The sequence below is a fragment of the Hibiscus syriacus genome, unplaced genomic scaffold, assembly GCF_006381635.1.
Source record: "Hibiscus syriacus cultivar Baekdansim isolate YM2019G1 unplaced genomic scaffold, ASM638163v2 tig00112604_pilon, whole genome shotgun sequence".
NCBI lineage: Eukaryota > Viridiplantae > Streptophyta > Magnoliopsida > Malvales > Malvaceae > Hibiscus > Hibiscus syriacus.
In genome coordinates this window covers 155,707-175,733 of record NW_024063366.1, presented here as the reverse complement: position 1 = coordinate 175,733, position 20,027 = coordinate 155,707, and positions in this window count along the sequence as shown.

Genomic DNA, 20,027 nt, shown 5'->3' with positions numbered 1-20,027 from the left:
TCATCCTGAGCAATGCCTTGGTTTCCAATCTGATACATGTTTCCTCTAGTGCGTTATGCTCGTCTCCTTTGTCAAAAGAGTCTTGCAATCTCAGGTTCTATCGGTTCTAAAGGCTCTCCAGAATTTCTTCTAGGCATACACTAGATAAACCTGAAAATTAAACCAAAATATCAAGTAAATTATACACAAATAAAAATGCAAAACAAAATAAAATGCTCTGGCAAAACTAAATAACTTCAGGTTGTCAATCCCCGGCAACGGCGCCAAAAACTTGTTGTGTGTTGTGAGTAGTATAAAATATACGTAAATAATGTGCAAGTATACACAATCACTCAAGTAATACAGTGATGAGTGAGTATCGTCTCCACAGGGATTGGGTGAAATTACGAAAGTCTAACCAAAGCTAAGCACTAATCTAACTATGTATAGTTAATCTTTATATATACAAATGTCACAGCAAAATGAAAATGTGTATGAAGGTGGATGTAGATGAATGGTCTGATGGTGTAGCATATGGAAATTTAATGGCAAGATAAGATGTTTAGTGTTGAAAATGATGTAATGTCGAGGCAATAGAAGATGGTAAATAACAGTAAATAAAATGAAAAGAAGATAATCCACATGTGACAAGCTTCCAATGGAATGAATGGCAGGGATTGATCTAAGGATGCTAAACTTATTTATCAAGTATATCTAAGTTATCTAGTCTTTACTTGCTCGACAGGGCTTTCCTAAAATGTTCTCAAAGGAACCTAACAGAATAGGATGCCAAGGCATCTGCTCTCACTCAACGATGTTGGCCAACCTACCCTATTGATAAAAACACCCTTTTTAGTCGTTGAAATCCTATCCTAGTCTCTCCCGAGATCTAAGGGATTAGGTTGTAATATCCCTAGGCCGGTTCAAAGCCTCTTGGAAATACTATAACCCATTGCTCATGAGGATCTTATCTTGCGGTTCTCTCGAATACTTACAAGTATTTCTAGCTTAGGTTTCTTCCGAATACCTAAACTTCATCTAAGAAATGGACATTTCATGCCTCTTACAAGCCTAGATGGTAAAGCATTCATAAGAAAAGCAAATAAAGAACCAAAATAAACTCAAATATATCATCAAAATAAAGTCTAAACATCCATTAAACCAACCGCCACCAAATAAGTTAGTTCATGGTGGGGTTCAAAATATCCAAACGCAAAGTTATGCAAATATTTATTCTAACAACCCACAAATAAATCGAAAAATAGTAGCAAAAAGGGAAGTGAGAAGAAGCCTTCAACGCACCACCGGAGGTCTCCTCGGCCACCACTAATCACCTTAGCTCGCTAGCTCCTCTCGGCACCTAGCTCGCCAATCCTTGGAGCTTAATCAATGGAGGAAAACCCAAGGAAGAAGAAGGAAAAAAGGAAAATAAAAATCTGATTTTTTCTGCTCTATGCGTATGCCTCTTCATGTGTTCCCCCTTTTTTCTCCCTTTAGGTGTCATTATAATAAAAGGATTTAGGGGTAATGATTAGGTTTTTAGGTGCGAAATACCCTCATACCCCTAGAATCACACCAAAAGCATGAACTTAATTCTCCATGTAGCCTTAGTCCTCTAGAAGGTGGCTACAACACTCATTCCACGTGCAGTGCCAGCTGTCCTCATACAACTGTATCTTTTTATCGTTTTTTGCGCCAGAAATGCCAAGGCATTTCAATCTGCTTCAGCAACGTGTGATGCCGCGGCATTACTTCCCAATGAATCCTTTTTGCTTGCTATTCCTGCACATCATAGACAAACTGCACCTTTCCCTCAAGCAGCATCATTAAGAAAAAAAAATAGCACTACCACCACAAATGCAACTATATGCAACTACATGATCTTAAAATTCCTAAAATGAACGTTTAAACAAACAATAACTTAAGTGAAAAATGCCTTAAAAGTAACATTTTTAGGAAGTTAACAACTGCCACGTAAACATTTCCGTTAAATGTTAAAGGAAGTCGACTATATTGAAATCATTTAAATAGTCTAGTGGTCATATTGATGTAAATTTAAAAATGGTTACAATTTCATGACCTACCCCTTAATATTGTGGTCGTTTATGTAGTTTACCTTATCTTTTATCACGAAGGGGAATCATCATTATTCATTAAACCTATTAACGTACTAGGGCAACTCATCTAGGAAAAAATATTACTACTAATATCAAGGAATTATTCGCATCTTTCAATAGCTAATAAAATCTAATTAAGCTAGTAACTTGAATACTATATTTTATGAGTAAATTATATCATGTTTCACCAAACTTTATCTTCTCTCTTATTTTATTTATTAAATTTTTAACTTTTTTAATTTTCTCACTGAACTTTACACATTAAATTGTTTTGATCACTCATCCATTTTCACTAACACCCCGATGATTTGGTTTATTTTTGTAATATAGAGTGATAATATGCATTTTTTATTAATATTTAATTATAATATGTAATATTTAAAATAAAAAAATCTTAAATTTTATTCCCAAACCCTAATCCCAAAATTTTAAATCCTAAACCTATCATCATCAGCATTCCCAACTTTGAATCACACACCTCCACTCTCTTGACCTCACTCTTATCAACTTCTCTGACCATTCATTCTATACCGCTAGTATTGATTGTTCATTGATTCCATACCTTCATTTTATGTTTAGAAGATATTTTGTAGCTCAAATTCTGCTACAAGTGAGTTTTCAGACTCACCAGCAAAGAAAGGTAATGTGAAGGCACTAGTGGGGGGCACTACAAGTGCAAATAACTCAAATGAAATGGGCACTACAAAGTACAATCTCTAAACGTGCTTTTATTATTGCAGAAGCCATGCAAGCCAGTGAGGAGAGAGAGAAAGGAAGACTTAGAGAGAAAATGTGTTGGGGGGGAGAGAAGAAGAAGAAAGAAGGAGCCGAGGAAGAGAAAATAAAGAAAAAAGAAGAAAAAAAATCCTTAGACCAAAACTACAAAATAATTTAATTTTTATATAGAATTAAAACTTAGTCGTTTTAATATTGGTTGTCATGTCATAGCACTGTTAATTATTTAACGATTAAGTAGTTAAAAAATCCAAACTATAAAATTTATTGAATAAATTAAAAATTAAAAAGTTTAGTTAGCAAAATAAGAGATGATAAAGTTGAGTGAGAAAGGTGTAATTTACCCTTATTTTATTGTTAAAAAGAAAGAAAATGACACTTAAAACAATACAAAAACATGTAATCTGTCAAAGGTACAACGCAGATGCATAGCAAAAACAAGCTTCATATGCCAAAATTTCTAGCAGCTTTACTGAATATATATGGCTAAAATCACTTGAGATTGCAAGGTAAAATTCCCTATCAAAGAACTGTATGGTCAGGACATGTTCTCCTTTTGTTGGGTCAAAGTTCGATAAAGAAAGGAACAAATCCTCTTATCAAATAACCTTTCGTGCTCAGAGGGTTCGTACAGAGAAGATTATATATTAAGGCTCATCAAGTTGAGGATGTAATATCAACACGGTCAAATAATTAAAAATACAATAAGATGGCACATGTATTATGTGTATGTAATTTGTATGAATATGAAATATTTTTTAAAAGAACAAGACTATAATATTTTTTAGTCTAAACATCAACAATGTTTTTATCATTACATGTTTGATGAGTAGGAACGTAAACAGTTGGAGTAATGACATGCATATCATATAAATCACTATAATATTTCCAAGCACCAGACATAGAGTAGGAAAACCTGGAGAATATCTAAAATGAACAAATGAAAAATCAATCCCTTCTTAACCACAGTTTCATCCGACACATATATCCAAAACTAACGAAATATCATATACAAATGAACAGAGAAGCCATACATCGAGAAAGCAAACAACTAATAAATCTCGTAGAACCACATACTAAGAAAAAAACCAATGAAAAAAAGGTTATATCAATAGTCCAAAATTATCTATAGCCATGATACTCGTTATCAAGAAAAAGACCAAGAGAACATTATTATAAATAAATTAACATTAATTTGGAAAATAATAAAATAAAGGGTAAATTACACTAATGGTCACTAAAATTTGAGTAAATTTTTGTTTTTACCATTGAAATTTTAAAAGTTACAAAACAATCACTAATGTTATCAATTCTAACAAAATGTTCATTTGACCGTTAGCCCCGTTGAATACGTGACATAGATATGATGTGGCAGTTAAGAGCTGATTTAGCATCTTCGACCCCTTTAAAAGAAGACAAAACATATAAATTATATATATATATATATTCTTCCTCAACTCTCTTCTCACATTCCTTTTTCACTTAGCATTTTTCTTGTTTTTTTTTTTTTTTTGGATTCGTTTATTGTGTATCTTTGTATCGCCTTGTTGCAAATGCAATTGAACATGTCACTATTAATGGAGAGTTAGGTCCTCAATTGATTTGTCGTGGATTTGTAGTGGAGATAGCTAATGATGTTCAGATGACTAATCTACATATTGTTGATGATCTTGAGGTTGGGACTTATAATAACGATGGTTTCGGTGCCGAACTCCCCCTTAGTTATGCTATCAATGAGACTAAAGATGACGCCATTGGTAATGAAAATAACAACGGTGAATATAATATAGTGTTATCCGAAATAACAATTTGAAACTAAATTCAAACCCGAGAAAAATAAAAAAGAAAAAAAATTAATTTTAAAAAAAATAAAAGTGAAAAAATAGAAGATAAAATATTCTTTGATTTTGATCTTTAGATCATAAATAGTTGAGGCGTAGTTACACAATTTCTTTAAGACATATTTTTGACCACTCCTTACGTGCTCGAGATCTTTGGTCATCTGTCTCCTATGATACAACTAGATGATCAACAAACAATTTCACAAACTTTCGAGATCACAAACTATCCTTACCTTCGACTATCACTAGAAAATTAAGAATGCGAGGAAATATTTTTCAAGAAAAGAGAATCTTGAATTCTGAGATATAAAAATCCTAATAGGTTTGCTCAGTATTTATAGGTCATTTTCAAGAGAGTTTTACACCAACTAGATATCTTTTTGTTTCAAATTTAAACATATAATAATATCTTTTAATTTGAAATATTCAAAAGATAACACTCCTTTTATTATTCAAACTTAAGCAAATATTATTTTAATTTAAAATATTCAAAAGTATATAATTAGCTTTAATATTCAAAGTTAAAAAGATAATAAATACCATTTTAGATTGACATATCCAAAGAGTAATTATCCTACTAATATTCAAATTAAATAATATCTTTTAATTTGCAATATTTAAAATGACTAAGGATTTAATATAAATATTAAATCCATTAGTGTAATTCACCCTTTTTTACAAAAATCCCCCACATGAATGAAATTTATGATTTAATTAAAAACATTTTGACATGATGTGGTGATAACCTCCATGATCGATAGCTGCATAGGATAGGTAGGTGTCATTCTTTGAATCTTTCTTTGTGATAGTATATTTACTTTATTGGCTAAATAATAGATGTGATGTCCTTGAACTGTTTGTCGTTTGTGTAAACGATGATATACTTCACACAACTACCCCTCTAACAAGAAATAGTTCTCATGGGTATGTCCTTAAAGACATGGACATCATCTGGTTCTGCAAGAGTTTGAAAGAACTATTCCAAATAGTTTCCTTGAAGTGGCCCCACTTCACTCACACATATGTGACTTATGTTGCTCGGCTAACCGTAACACACAATGGTCATTAAAAGCTTTACTTAGCCTTACCATTTTGACCACTAATTACATAATAGGAACGAACATGAGAAAAAACCCCTACAATGACCTTACATAATTTATGTAATTAGATTATTCCTTTGAAACTAGATCTTAGAATCTCCGGTCAACAAGGTAGGGTTTCCTTCAAATAAAGCCTTTAAATTTCACGGGCTTTAGTCTCATTCCTTTAGATGTTTTCTTAACTTGATCTCGATTTAACCTTTTAGTTAGTGGATCCGCGATGTTATCATTTGATCTTACAAAATCAATAGAGATAACATCGTTTGAGATTAGTTATCTAATGGTATTGTGTCTATGACACATATGTCTTAATTTACCATTATACATGAAATTTTGTGCTCTAGCAATTGTTGCTTGGTTATCACCGTATATGCATATTGTGAGCATATGTTTCGGCCATACTGGAATATCATGAAGAAAGTTACGAAGCTAATTTGTTTCTTCTCTATATGTATTTATAACTACAAACTCAGATTCTATTTTGAATCTAGTTATAATCGTTTGTCTTAAGGATTTCTAAGAAATAACTCCTCCTCCCAAAGGGAATACATACCACTTGTACCTTTGGTGTCTTGAATATTACCCAACTAGCATCAGAGTCTCCTTCTAAGATATCTCAGTTCCTTGTTATTGTTTTCTAGTGGTTTTCACCTAGATTACTCGTGAATCTACTTAGACTGCTTATAGTAAAAACGATGTATGGTCTCATACAACTCATGAGATACATTAGGCTACCTATGACCCTTGCATATTCCACTTGGTAAACACTTTCACCTTGATTTTTAAACAAATATAAATAAGAGACTATTGGGGTTATGGCTATACCAGAATCATCCTTCTAAAATTTTTCTAGAATCTTATCCACATAGTGTGATTGTGTTAGTATAAATCCTTCAGATGACCTTTTACTTTGGATGCCTAGAATCATGTCGGCCAATCCCATATCTTTCATGTCAAATCTTGAATTTGACATGTCTTTGGTATGTTTTACCATTTCATTGTTACTTCCAACAATGAGTATGTCATCAACAAACAAGCATAGAATAACATATCAAATGTTTGAAGTTTTGACATATACACACTTGTCACACTTATTTGTCTTGTCTTTTTCCTCAATCAAATGCATTATTATGTTCTTTTGACATATACACACTTTTCTTTTTCCTTTTAGGGTACCTTATTTAATTGCCCCACATGTTTTGTGATAACCCATAACTGCCTAACAAGGCATTCGTCATTTCTTTTAGAGTCTGATTTTTTCACTTGGCTACTCCATTTGATTGAGGAAAATATGGTTGTGTTACTTCGTGAATAATACCATGTTGTTAAAAAAATTCATCGAATGGTTCAACATATTTACCACCACAATTACTTCTTACCATCTTAATCTTTTTATTAAGTTAGTTTTCGACTTCATGTGTATATAGTATAAATTTCTCTATGGCATATATACATAGCAATACTTTTTGATGTCGTCAATGAAGGTAATAAAATATTTCAAGCCGTTTGAACAAATTTCAAGTCACATACGTCGCTGTGAATTAAATCAAGTGGGTTGGTATTTCTTTCAACGGTTTGAAAAGACGACATTGTTAGTTTTGCCTCAAAACATGCTTCACATTTATGATTATAATTAATATGAAATAAAGGAATGTGTTCTAAGTTAATTAATCTCCATAAATCATCATATTTAACATGTCCAAGCCTACCATGCCATAAATTAAATGACTCAAGCATATAAAGGGAAGAAGAAACATTATTCTTATTCATGCTTTCAGTTTTTACAAAGATAACATTGAGTTTTCACATATCATTCAATATATATCCTCTACCACAAATATTCCTCCTTTAGAAAAAAATCAACTTTTAGGATTAACACACCATTCTAAAGTCGTGAACACTTAAGAGTGTTCTAGAAACAAGGATTTTTGTATGTCAGGTAATACAACAAATTCTGCATCTTGAGATCTTTACCAAAAGTCATCTTCAAGACTACAATACACTTTCCATTGATTTTGAAAGTCGCAACATTACCCATGTAGAGGTTTTTCCCATTGTTGCAAGGTGTTAATTCATAAAATGAGTCTTTATCGCAATAAATATAATGCGTAACTCCATTATCAAGCCACTATTCTTTTAGATTAGAGTCAACCAAGTTGACTTCAAAGATCACAACACATAAATCTATATCCTTCACATCCTTAGCCATTCTTTCCATAGTATTAGCCTCGTGAGCTTTGGCTTTCTTTGAGTGTCTGCACTCAAAGGATTTGTTCCTCATCTTTCCATAGTTAAAGCCTTTCATCTTTCCATAGTTAAAGCCTTTCCTTTGGAATCTCTCCTTCTTGGAAATTCCACCTTGAGGTATCAACTTTGACATATTTTTAGGTTGTTTTCCCTTCTTGAAGTCTCTGACTTCCATCACGTTTGCGTTAGCCTCTTCTTTGTTGATTTTTTTATGAACTCTATTGTCTTATTCTATTCTAAGTCTAAGAACTAGTACTTTCACAATCATTTCTTTCCTTTGTGCTTCAGATAATTCTTGAAGTCACTCCATTCAAGAAGTAATTTCTCAATAATGACAGTTATCTGAAAGGAATCGCTTTTGAGCATTCTTTCAGTAAGAAATCCATTGATCAATAGTTAGAGTTCCTCTACTTGTTTTACTACTGGTTCAAAGTTAACCATAGTAAAATTCAATAACTTGGCAACTAAAACCTTTTTAGATACATCATATTTAGCTTTGTATTTGTGGTCCAATGCCTCCCACAATTTATTTGTTGTTTCATAGCTAACATAAACTGGATACAATGAATCTTGTAGCCAGTTCAACATTACATTTCGAAATATATAATCAGTCTACTTCCAAGCATCAACAATATTATAATCGGTAATATTGTCTACCTCCCCTTCTCCTTCTCCCTCTTTAAAGATAGGAGCATCTTCATTCAAGAACTTAGAGAGGTTCATCGTGGTTATATAGAAAAATGTCTTTTATTACTACATCTTGAAATTCTCTTCGTAGAATTTAATCAGCTTCTCGTTGTGGTTAACTACCAATGTTGTGTGACTCGTATTCTAAACTAGAATCATTATTGTACTCTCCAGGTTGGGTAAAACGGTAAAGTATACTCTCCATTTTCTGTAAAAGAAGCAGAACTGAAATTAGAAATAATTTCAATAAAGAGAATATTAATTTTTGTTTATTTTAGATTTTGTTATCGGACAGAATCAATATTCTAAAACAAAATCAGAAATCAAAGTTACTCTCATGACAATTTCTATTATACAAATTTATCCACTTTGAGATTTTAGAAAACCCATTAAGACAATAGGATAAATCCCAAAACAAATTTCTTTGTTATCCCATTTTCCCAAAATTCTTAATCATCTTGGATTAAGAAAGGTAGAAAAAGAAAAAGGTTGTCTAAGATTGTTATCTAAAACAACAATATGAGACAAAATTCAAACCATAGAAAAGTAAAATAAAGAAATAAAATTTCTTTTAAAAAATAAAAGAGAATAAATAAAAGATAAAATACTCTTTGATTTTGATCTTAAGATTGGAAACATTTGAGGTCTGTCGCTACACAATTTCTTTAAAAGAGATTTTCGGACACTCCTTACGTGCTCGAGATCTTTGGTTGTATGTCTCTCAAGACATAACAACTAGATGATCAACGAATAGTTTCACAAACTTTTGAGATCACAAACTATTTTTGCCTTCGATTATCACTGGAAAACAAAGAATGAGAGAAAATATTTTTCAAGAAAATAGAAGTTCTTGAATTCTAAGATATGAAAACCCTAACATTTTTGTTTAGTATTTATAGGGGATTTTCAAGAGAGTTTTACTCCAACCATATATCTTCTAATATTCAAATTTAAATAGATAATAATATATTTTAATTTGAAATATTCAAAAGATATACACTCTTTTTATTATTCAAACTTAAACAAATATTATTTTAATTTGAAATATTCAAAAGTATATAATTATCTTTAATATTTAAAGTTAAAAAATATAATAAATGTCGCTTTGAATTGACATATTTCAAGAGCAATTATCCTACAAATATTCAAATTAAATAATATTTTTTAATTTGAAATATTTAAAAGGAATATGAATTTAATATAATATTAAATCCATGTGATACATGCATCACAAGGCTCACATCAAAGGAAGATGGACTAACGTTTCCAATTGATCCACACAACGAAGCCTTGAAAAAGACGACCAAAATAGCATTGGACTTGCGATGACTTTTGGAATGGGATCATGATATTATTTGGTCAACATGTCTTCTGAAGATATGATTGACTATCTCTTATATTTTTAACAGTTTTGGATTGCATCAATCCAATATCGGGAACTCAAGATACGTTCATTTTTAGTGAAGACAACTCATGTAGAAATCCTATCGGGTTTAATACGATATTTTATAAATATTACGAATTTTTAATCTTTTTATTATTATTTGTAATATAATTTAATATAGGATGATGCATTATCTTTTAGGATTATATTTATTATTTTATTAGTAATTAAGATCAAGTTAAAATATTATTCTTATTTAATTAGGAATGAGAATTAAAACATGTTTAGTTTATTAATATTTTATTCATTAGTTGCTTAGGACTTTTAGAATTCATCTTCTATATAAAGGAGGCTTCATTCATCATTGTTAATCATATTTCTTTACTTAATAGTACAATGAGTGTTCAATTTTACAAGTGTTGATTGCCTTGTGACTTCAAAGCATTTTTCATCATTAAGTTCTTTCAAGTTCTTCGTGAGAGAGATATACATGCTTCATTTTAAGTTCTTTCATTAACTTCATTCATTATTGTAAATCAGATTTCTTTGATTAATAATACAACAAGAGTTCATTTTTACAAGTGTTGGTTACCTTGTGCCTTTGAAGCATTCTTCATCATTAAGTTCTTAATGAGAGAGATCTTCACACTCTGGTTTTCCCTCTCATTATGATTAGAAGGGCTGGTTAGAGCCAATTATAGAGTTTACCTAGTTAATTATGGCTAAAAGGGTTCGTAGGAAAACTATCTATCAATCACCATCATCATCATCATTGTCAAATCATCATTATCGTCCATTACCTTCCAAACCCTAATTTTGGCTAAGTATTCCTATATTTATTCATTCATTGTCATTGTTTTATTTAATTATCTTTATTCTATATTTATTGTCTTCATATTAATTATTTTTCCAATTTTCCAGTAAACCTAAATTCCCTTAAACACTAATTATTACTGATACTATCAATTCTCCTCCTCTTGTTCTTTGATCGAGTCTAGAGTTTTCTTGGTTTGATTTTTCAACAAGAGCAACATTCATTCATCCACTGCCACATCTATATCAATTGGTATCAAATTTGGGATGATTCTTGCAAAGAATCAAGGGGATTTGCTTTTCCTTACACGCCTACATCATCAAGGTACCCCAACGGAGCTAGTTCGTGAAGTTTCATCCTAAACAGGTTCTTTTTGCAATTTCTTAATTTAGTTTCAATTCTTTTCTTATTAGTTTTTTGTTTTTCAATTAAAATATAAGAAAAAAAGCCAAAACAAATCCTAGAAATTGCAAACGAATGAATTTTGGGATATTATTATATAGTAACATTATTCATGTGAAGAGAAATCTACAATACAAAATCTAGGCCAATCATACATCAATAGACCCCTTTGATCCATCGTTCAAGATTGTTTAGTAGATTTGAGCACTGGTCATTGACTAATATTTGTAGAATTTTCCAGAAAAAATTGGGTATTAAAATATTCCAGATTTCAACTAAATCAAATGAACAACGTCCAAATAAAATTCATAATTTTTTGACCTCAAAAAACCCTAAAAATGTTGCTAAAGTTGATCCAAGGAATAAGGTTTTTTTGGGTTTAGGTTTTCCAACTTTTCTTTGAGTCTTATTTCTTTAGTTTTTTTTATACCTTTTTTTGTTCCTCTACATTATCTAACACATTCTCTACAACCAATTTCTAAACCAAAGAAATCCTAAAAAAACTTCAAAGACAACGAAAAGATAAAATATTCGTCGAGGATTATTATAAAGAGATAAAGTTCTTAGTTTGACAAGCAAGGATTTGTCATGAAGATTACCACTAGTAACGATTCGTGAAAGGTTTCAATCTAGACATTCGTGATGAACTTTCTAAACAATACTACAAAGAACTTCATGATGTACTACAAAAACCATCACAAGTGCATATGAACAACAAAGGAGAAATCATTTCAAAGACACTTACCAAGATACTTCATCTACTTCCACTTATTCTTCTACTCTACCTTCTAACATGGATAATGTCGGATAATGACATCGATAAATACGATGCTAGCAGCATTGTAATAGAATAAATCGATATTCAGTCACTTAGCCTTACAACATTGGAATCAAAATATGAAATTGAAGGTCATGTGATGAAATTTTGTTAGGATGGTGGGGAAACAAAAAAAATGAAAAAGACAATGCAAAAAAGGTAAAAACAAAAAAGATTAAAACCCATAAAATCCAAGAACATGACCTACATGAGGTGAGTTAACCAAATAGTGAGAAGAAAATAGTGATTGAAAATACATATGTGAACAAAAAAGAATTGAGAGAGAACCTTCTTCACAGAGAGCCTTGTATTCTTTTCCACTTTAAACAACCACTAGTTTCGATTTTTGACAATAATACTAGTTTACCTAGTATGTTTGTTCATCTTTTAAGAGTTTTGAAATGGTATTAGGTGACCCACCTGACAGAATAGCACTAGAAAGGCTTAATCACTGTGTTATCTCAATGATGAATCACTGTTTACAAGAATACAAAGGTAAGTTTTTTGTTACTCATTTTAATGATATTCTAACCTACATTTTCTCTTTCATGCATGTTAAGACACTTGAAGTTTTCACCCATACCAAACACAAATCCTTTAAGTGGTTAAAAGACTGAGATTCATGAATGAATCCTTTTGAGGAAAGGGGGAATGATAGATGCTCCATAATTCATGTTGATTAGAATACGCGCTTCGTTGAATTAATGTTTCTACTCGAACCTATTAGAAGAAAAAAGTATCAGATATTCAGAGCATATATACTTTATAAGTATAATGTGAGTGAATTCTTAAAAGGTTCTAATGTTTTTCCCTTTGATGTTTTAGATTCGAGTTTAAATCTTTTTGAAGAGAGGGAGGATGATATATGCATCACAAGGATCACATCAAAGGAAGATGGACTAACGCTTCCAATTGATCCATACAACTAAGCCTAGGAAAAGAAGACCAAAATATCATTAGAATTTCAACGACTTTTTGAATGGTATCCCGGTTTTATTTGGTCAACATGTCTTCCAAAGGTATGCTCATTTTAGTGAAGACAATGCATGCAAAATTTCCTATACGGGTTTAATACAGATTTTGTAAATATTACTAAAATTTAATACTTTATTGATTATTTGTAATATAATTTACTATATGATGATGAATTATCTTTTAGGAATAGATTTATTATTTTATTAGTAATTAAGATCGAGTTAAAACATTATTCTTAGTTTATTATTATTTTATTATGAATTAGAATTAAAACATATTTAATTTCTTATTATTTTATTCATTAGTTGGTTAGGACTTTTAGAACTCATCTCCTATATAAAGGAGGCTTCATTAATCATTTTAAATCAGATATATTTTATTAATAATACAACAAGAGTTCATTTTTGCAATTGTTGATTGCCTTGTGTCTTTAAAGCATTCTTCACCATTAATTTCTTTCAAGTTCTTCATGAAAGAGATCTTCACACTCCAATTTGCATTCTCATTGTGATTAGGATGGTTGATTAGAGTCGGTTATCGAGTTTACCTAGTCAATTGCGGCTAGGAGAGTTTGTAGGACAACTATTTATTAATCATCATCATCAAATGATCATTATCGTCCATAACTGCCAAAACCCTATTTTTTTATAAGTATTCCTATCTTTAATCATTTGTTGTCTTCGTTTTATTTCTTTATCTTTATTATATATTTATTGTCTTCATCTTACTTCTTTTGTCCAATTTTTCAATAAACCTAAACTCCCTTAAACCCTAATGGTTATTGACACCATCGATTCTCCCCTTCTCGTTCTTTTATCAAGTCTAGAGCTTTCTAGTTTGATTCTTTGACAAGAGCAACATTTATTCATCCAATTTTACATCTTTATTACCATAATGTAATTCACCTTTTTTCCAACATATAAAAGATGTATCTATAAAGAGGAAACCTTATAAGAGGTTAAAGAAATCCGGGAATGAAAATGAAAAAACTCCTAAAAATGTAAGATAGTTGATCAAGCTAAAAAACATAACAAATTCTTTACAACACCAGATAGTCCAAAAAACAAAGCGAAAAAAATTCTCATTCAACTCATAGAAAGAGAAGATTTGGTTGTTACAACTTATAGATTTCAAAGCTATGTCATTTTATTTGTTATATATTACTAACTAAGACATATTCTTTCTGTTTTAGTGAATGAGTTTTTACTCAACACGTTAGAGGAAGAAATTAAATTTAATAGAATGGCCTCAAAGGATCTCATTCTACTTGCTAATTATAAGGATCAATTAGAGGTACAAGTTTTGATTTTGTATAAAAGTTATGATACTTTCCTCAATCTTGCATGGACTTTTGGTATTAGAATACCAATTATATAATTCTATTATCTTCAAACATACATTGTAAAAAGTAATGGATGAACTACAAAAATAAAAAAAAAACCTAGAAAAAGAGAAAAAATATCCTATGCCGAGGTTCAAGTTAGTTCTTTGTTAATTTTTGTGACATTATTTCAATGGTGATATTAAAATCCTAAGCTTGGAGTATGAGATAACGTTTGTGATAAATGGATGAACTATTCCTTAAATTGTTGCTTTATCCCTTTCTATAATCGATGAAATGATCTAAGACTAAAAATTTGTAGCACAGAGATACAAAGATACAAAATAAACAAAATGATGTAGTGTGAACTATGTTTTGACTATGGATCTAAAAAGGAAGCAATAAACCTGCAAGTAAGTGAATAACTTCAAAGAGAAGGGCTTGGACGATTGATAAATGGTATAAAGGAAGACTAGAATAAAAGTAAGATAGAAGAAAGAATAATGAATTTAAGGGGCTGGTTTTGGATGATGACGGGCGTGATATAGGCTTATGAAAGAAAGGAATGGATATGATGGTGATAGAATGATAGTCTCTTAAAGAAGGCTCAATGAAGAACTTATGCTAAAAAACATAGACACAAACCTTATATTGTTTTTCAAAGAGTGGTAAACAAGGACTTAGACCCACTATATATATAGAGATGAGAACCACAAGTATCAATGAAAAGAAAGGGGACTGATACCACAAGTATTACTACTTGATAAGTCGATAAAGTCACAAAAGGACTAAGGAAGAGAGAATAATCTCACAAGTAAATTGAATGATCAAAAGGATGATGTTTACAATGCCAAATGTGTTGTCTATATATAGGAAATTGATGGGTATGGATGAATGGATGCATGATGTTTTGGTAAGCCCTTGTTTCTTTTCATAAGTATATAAATTTTCAAATACAAAGGGTGATGAATTATGATGATGTTTTGGCTAGGATAAAGGTCATGTACTTTGTTTGAATGGTTATTGTGTTACTTCACTTTGGCACCTAGAAGAGGAGTCACTTACTTTGGCTGAATAGTTGGGTCTTTGCATTTGAACTTGGCGCCTAAGGGGTCACATGGTAAGAACTTTGTGTAGCCTTACATATGATCTCTCCCTTGATCTCATATGTCTTCCATGCCTAAAAGATTGATGATAGGTTCAACCATGGGCATGCTTGGCACGTGATGGATGTTAGATGACTAGGTGAATGATTAAGTAGCTAGATAGGTGAATAGTAGCTAGGTAGACTCAAGCTAGCTAGCTAGTGACACTCCAGCTACTAAGATACCACCTTAGCTACCCTCTAGTTGCTTTTAATCCTCATCTCGGATACTAGGTCCTCAGCTACTCTCCAGCTATCTTTAGCTTCCATTCAACTCATTTAGTTAGCCTTCAGCTAATATCCTTAAGCTTTGAGCTTTCTTTAGCTAGGTGAGCTTTATTTCCTTTGCTTTAGCTAGTTATGAGCTTTAATACTTTGAGTTCCTTGCTACCAAACTCCCACAAGGTTCATTTTTCAATCCTTTCACCTATGTAAATAAAGAAAACAAGTAAATTAGACTTGTGTAAGCTAGGAATAACACTTATGCATGTTGCTGCCTATGATATATAGGTAAATAAGCTAAGAATAAATGCAATTGATAACATAAACATAACATAAGCTAAGTATAAAGATGTGAGGCTAATATCATGCTAAGAAATTAATTAATATACAATATATGAAGTCTAAAACGCATGATCATTAGTCTAAACATAAGATGCATACGGTAAAGTAAGATACCATAATAACAATAAGTAATAATCATGCAAAGAATAAATGAAATGATGTGAGTATGCATGAAATGAATAAAGTAAGAACGTAAAGAATATGTAAAGACTCCCTTAACCTTCATCCTTGTGAAATAAGATGAAAGTATGAAGAAGATGAGTAAGTGCATGAGTAGGATTTATCATCCCCTCTTGTTTGAGGAAATTTGTCCTTAAATCGAAGCTCATTGTTTCTTTATAGTTATCTTTCATAGATATGTTTGAAATCATTCTTTTTCTTCTCCTTTGGATTGCTCAATCTTATTATATCCTCTTCTAGGCCGAATACTTATGTTTATTGTTGTCTCCTCACCTAGAGTCATCATCTTTATAAGTAAAGGTGAAAATCATAGGAGCTCTTTCCTTCCATGAGTCATGTTCCTTCGCAAGCTTCTCTTTAAAATGGTTTCTTTCAAAAGATTCTATTTTAGATAGATTTCCCTCCAAAGGCTTTCTTTTGAATGTCTATTACACATATGTACATTTTCTAAAAATTCCTTTTCAAAGGACATTCCTTTTGAAGAGTGTCTTTCAATAGTTTCATTTTACAAAATAAAAGAATAAGTCTTTTTTTATGAAAAGGTAATTACATTTTGGTGTCATTCTTGTTGTTGATTCAAAACAGCACAATCATGCAATTAAAGATTTGTATTTTGGTTCCAATTATCATGATTTTTCAAAAATGTACTAATATTTCCAATCTCCTCCTTTGGAACACCAAAACGCTTGGTGAAAAGATTAGTCTTCTAGGCTTTTTCCTCCTTTTTGTTAGGAACATCTAGATTCTTCTTTAGGGATTCAATAATCCTTTTCATTTGTAATTTATCATGTTTCACTTTCTTTGGTGACAAGGGTGCTAGAATGACCTTTCACCCTTCATGCTTGAATGAATATGGTTGATATAATAATCATGGATGATCTTGTTATTATATTGTCATGACCTCCCAAGTAGTATGTTACTTTTGTGCATAGGGACTATATCACAAAACACTATCTTTGTACCTTCCAATTGAAAAATAAACCAGAACTTTCCTTTTTTTCTTTCAACTCACATCCATCATTGAGCCATTGTAATTTTTATTGAGTTGGATGCTTGAAAGTGTTCAATTATAGTTTATCCACCATAATAGTGTTCGCTATGTTTGTCCAACTTCCACCATCTATGATCATAAAGCAAACTTTGACATTGACATTACAACTTGTATGTAATATGTTCTCCCTTTAATGTTCTTCATTCACCATTTGAGTGTTCAAGAGCCTCTTAACAACCAACAACGCACCATCAACAGCATATTCAATTTCCTTTTTTTCCTCTTCAACCTTTTCTTCTTCTTTTTTCTCTATTGTCTTTGTGTTTTGAATCATATGCAATTTCTCCTCTGTATAGTAGAAACATAATGTTTTGGTTTGGGCATTCGTTTACAAATTGTCTTCTTCCTAAGCACTTGAAACATTTAATGTCTTGTGTCATCTCGAAATTGGTTACTTGTTTGTCCTTTCCCTTACAGCTTTCCACCACTATTTTCTTAGGTCTTTGTGTCTCCACGTTCTACTTGATTTGTAAAGGAGATTGCATTCTGAAGTTTTTGTTTCCTAGACTCCATTTGGTTGAAAAGTTGTTGACTCACTTTTGTTTTCTTTTCTTGATTTGTCTTTCAATTATCATGGCCATGTACATCGCCTTTTCTATTTCAACATAATGTTGCAATTCAACAAGGTTAGTAATCTCATGGTTTAAACTAGATAAGAACCTCGCCATAGTTTCTTTTCGATCCTCTTCAACGTTGGCACAAATCACGACTATTTCCATCTCTTTGAAATAATATTCTACACTTCTGCTCCATTGCTTGAGATTTTGTAACTTATAGAATAAGTCACGCTGATAGTGAACGGGTGTAAATATTCTCCTCATGATAGTCTTCATGTCATTCCAAGTAGTGATAGAGCACTCACCATTCCTTTTTCTTGTAGTAACCAACTAATCCCACTGTACCAAAGCATATTCTTTGAATTATATGGTTTCCATTCAGACTTTCTTTTGCTCAGAGTAATTGTGGCATTCAAATACATGTTCCACTTTAGCTGTCCAATCAATATAGGCCTCAGGATCTGTTTTTCCTTGGAATAGGAGCATGGAAACTCTTATACTTTTGAGATTGTCATCGAAAAATAAATTCCTACACGATCCCTCAGAGCATTCCTTATTGATCCTTGATATGTTTGGTCAACCCTTGCATCATCTTCATTCTTTTCATAATATTCTTCTCTTTGCCTTGGTTGATATTGTCTCCTAGAAATAGGATTATTCTTTCCATTTCCTCTTGATGCTTAACTCTATCAATTCTTTCTTAGAGTGGTTTAAGTTCCAATTGAAGCAATCTTAATATCTTTCTCAAGGTTGCTTGTGCTTGTAGATTAGGTACTTCTCCTCTTTCTCCATTTTCTGAACCTTGATACATTGTGAGCAGATAAGAAATGAAAAGAATGTGTAATAGTACCTTACCAAAGTACTCTCATAAAGCCTCATGAAAACACTCCAAAGAAAATTGAAATATCACTCAATCACCCGTATTTGCACTTAGGACTTCAATGGCTTTTACACGTCATCTTCTAATCTCACCACTCACTTAGCCTTTCCCACTCCTTACTTACTTGCAAAGTTCTATTGTAGACTTACGCAAGACCTCACAAGTAGAGTAACTTATGAAACGTCGGTTATAAAGATTGTTAGGTAGGGGAAAAAACAAAATACAATGCAATAGATGTCTTAGAAATAAAGAGAAAATAAAGAAAATGTTACTTATTAAGAAAGTCACTTACAACCTCACTATTACCACAATCAAATCCTTGAAGATACTTCTTGGCTTGATGGTTGAAGATGGTGTTGTTTGTGCATTTTGATCCCTTCACTTGAGTGCTTTCTTTTTTAAAAAAATCATTTATTTTTCTTAAATTCCTTGTTTGATTGTTGTGGAGTCTTTTTGTTACATTTGCACTTTTCTTCTATTTTTTTACTTCTTTTCCTTCTTTTCTTTTATAGGTCCTCATTTTGTTGTTGTACGTTTGCTTCTTCCACCAAGGCTCTGAGTATCGCTTGATGTAGTATGGATTACATTTTGATTGTGGATATATGAAGGAAAAATGTAACTTGCAAGTAAGTGAATGGCTTCAAAAAGAAAGGCTTGGATAATTGATAAAGGGTGTAAAGGAAGGCTAGAATAAAAGTAAGATAAAAAAAAGAATGATGAAATTAAGAGGTTGGTTTTGGATGATGATGGGAATGGTTTAGGCTTATGAAAGAAATGGATAGATATGGTGGTGATAGAATGATAGTATCTTAAATAAGGCTTAAGGAATAACCTATGCTAAAGAACATAGACCCAAATCCTATATTACTTCTTTAAGGGGTGGTAAATAATGACTTGGACCCACTATCTATATAGAGATAAGAACCACAAGTATCTAATGATAAGTTGATAAAGTCACAAAAGAAATAAAGAAGAGATAATAATATCAAAAGTATATTGAATGATCAAAGGATGATGTTTACAATGCCAAATGTGTTGGCTATTTATAGGAAATGGGAAGGTAGAGCTGAACGGATACATGATATTTCAGCCAACCCTTTTTTCCTTTCATAAGTACATAATTTTTCAAATACAAAGAGTGATGAATGGTGATGATGTTTCGACTAAGATGAGAGGTCATGTGCTTTGGCCGAATGGTTATTGTGTTGCTTCACTTTGGCGCCTAGATGAGG